Consider the following 2,851-nt stretch of genomic DNA (forward strand, 5'->3'; position numbering starts at 1 on the left):
GATTAAGTGATTAATCCAGGATCTTTCTTGCACAGAATGTTAGGCAAGTGGGCTGCTGCTGAGCTATGTCCCCATCCCTGGACATACTTTTATTGCTCCCTTACAGTGATTGTTTCTCGGTTGTCAGCTCTCTTACACTTCTCACACTTGATTTTAAGCCGCAGAAGAGCCTTAGTACTTTGGCTTCATGCTTTCTCCTCCTCCTGCTGCGTTAGGGATGGGATCAGACGGTACATGTTAATCAAGCAATCTAGCACTATGCTATGTCTTTTCTGCTCAATTTAGCACCACCAAAAAGAATACCTGACATGAGGCCAGTACTCAATCAGCATTCGTTGGATAAATAATTATTTTCTTGAGACAGGGTTTCTCTGTGTAGCCCTGGCTGTCCCGGAACAGGCTTGGTAGCAAGCTAGCCTCAAACTCAGGAGATCCACTTGCCTATGCCTCCTGAGTGCTGGGATCAAAGGCATGCACTGCCACACCTGGCTAAGTAATGAGTTTTTAAAAAGACTTGCTTATTTTTATCTCTGTGTTTTGCCTGCACATATGCCTATGTCCATGTGTATGCAGTGCCTGCAGATGCCAGAAGAGGGCCCCAGATCTCCTGGAACTAGAGTCAGGCGGTTGTAAAGCCTCTATGTGGGTGCTAGAAATGAAACCCTCATCGAGAGCAGTCAGGGCTCTAAACCACTGAGCCATCCCTCTAGTTTCTTAGTATGGACCTCAAAGTATCCTTCTGTTGGCTAATGATGCTAGTCTGAGACAGTATTCTCAGACTAGCATCATTAGCCAACATCTCCTCAAGGTCCACCCCTCTTGTTTTTTTCACCATTAAACTCTTTTTCAACTTTTAACATTAGCAAAAGATACGGGTCTACATACATAACATACTTCTATACATGCTGTTACCCACCCACTGCTGCATAACAACTCATACTGACTTACTAGCATAAAAGAGCATACATTTTTCTGTCCCAGTCTTCCTGTGTATGGATTGGGAGTTCCCATGTGGCCTAGCTGGGGTCTCTGCTCCAGGGTCTCTCACGGGGCTGTAATCAAGTTCTCACTTTCTTTTAGTCAGTGTGAGCTGCTATGGTAGAATACTGTACACAGAGATCCTTGTTAAAAATAAGAGTTTATTTCGAAAAGTTCTAGAACAGAAAGAGGAAAAGCTAGGTGCCAGAGTTGGGTTCCCAGGAGGAGGGCCCTCTGCCATGAATCACAGGAGGAGGGCCTCTGCCACGAATCACAGGAGGAGGGCCTCTGCCACGAATCACCATATGGGGGGGAAGGTCCAAAAGCCCTCAGGTGATGGTGGTGGTGCTTCTTGTTGTTGTTGTTGTTGTTGTTGTTGTTGTTGTTGTTGTTCTTCTTCTTCTTCTTCTTCTTCTTCTTCTTCTTCTTCTTCTTCTTCTCCTTCTCCTTCTCCTTCTCCTTCTCCTTCTCCTTCTCCTTCTCCTCCTCCTCCTCCTCCTCCTCCTCCTCCTCCTCATCCTCCTCCTCTTCCTCCTCTTCCTTCTCTTCTTTTATATTTATTTATTTATTTATTTAGGTTTTTTCAAGACAGGGTTTCTCCATTGTAGCCCTGGCTGTCCTGGAACTCACTCTGTAGACCAGGCTGGCCTCGAACTCAGAAATCTGCCTGCCTCTGCCTCCCAAGTGCTGGAATTAAAAGCATGCACCACCACTGCCCGGCTCTCTTTTTTTGGGGGGGGGGAGGGGAATCTTCTTTTAAATAAGGGCACTCATCTCACTCAGGAAGATCTCACCTTATAAACCTATTTCCTTCAGAAGGTCCTGTATTAATTTCAACACACAGGAAGTAGGATGTCAACTTATGAACTCAGAGAGCAGTGACATAACACTCAGTCCACCACATGACCCACACTGCAGCCTCCGTTTCAAGATTCAACTGGGAAAGTGTTTTTCCAAGCTCATGTGATGGTTGGCGGAACTCAGCTCTTGGCTAGCTGTGGGGTCATGGGACTCAGCCACCTTTGCACTGATGTGCACTCTTTTTGTTTAAGATTAGAACAAGTTACTTTGGAGGATGGTGGATTCTGCCAGGCAAGTGCTCTACCACTGAGCTCTACTCTGCAGCCATTCATCCACTTTTAATTTAAAAGAATGATCGAATGCCAAAGCTGGCTCTTTCCTGTTTGTGAGAGCCAATTTTTACATTCTCAGAAAACTTGGAAGTGAACTGATATCATATTGGTAGCATGAAATTGGCAGTGATCAAATTATTCACTTCAATGAGATTGGTAAGCTCTGCAATCAGGGCTCTTGATGCTATCAAGGAGCTGTTTGTTAAATATTTACCAACTGTGCTGCTGGTCAGTTTTAACGTTCGACTCCACACAATTTAGAATCACCAAGGAAGAGTCTTCTAGACCTGGTCTAGTTATTCTAGACCAGGTTGGTCCATTGTTCTGGTTGAAAATTGACCCAGGAAGATCCAGCCTATTGTACTTGGCACCCTCCCCTAGGCAAAAAGTCCTCCACAGTATGAGAAGGGCACACAAGGACCCATGTGTTTGCCTTCTCTGCTTGGCAGTCATGTGATATTTTAAGTCCCTACCTTAGTGTCCCCAAGATAATGGACTGTAACCTAGAATTGTGACCCGAATTATCCCTTTCTTTCCCCGTTGTGCTTCCTGCCAGGGCCTTTGTTATATCCACAGGCATGGAACTAGGCACCAGGGCCTTTGTCATAGCCACATGGAACTAGGCACCAACCTACCACCGTGTTGCAGGATATTTGATCACACTGTGAACTCCCAAGATTCACAGCAAGCAAGTGGCTGGTTTTCCAGGGGAGCAGGATTTGATTCCCAGCCCCCACTTG

Source organism: Mastomys coucha, unplaced genomic scaffold, assembly GCF_008632895.1.
Source record: "Mastomys coucha isolate ucsf_1 unplaced genomic scaffold, UCSF_Mcou_1 pScaffold3, whole genome shotgun sequence".
Taxonomy (NCBI): domain Eukaryota; kingdom Metazoa; phylum Chordata; class Mammalia; order Rodentia; family Muridae; genus Mastomys; species Mastomys coucha.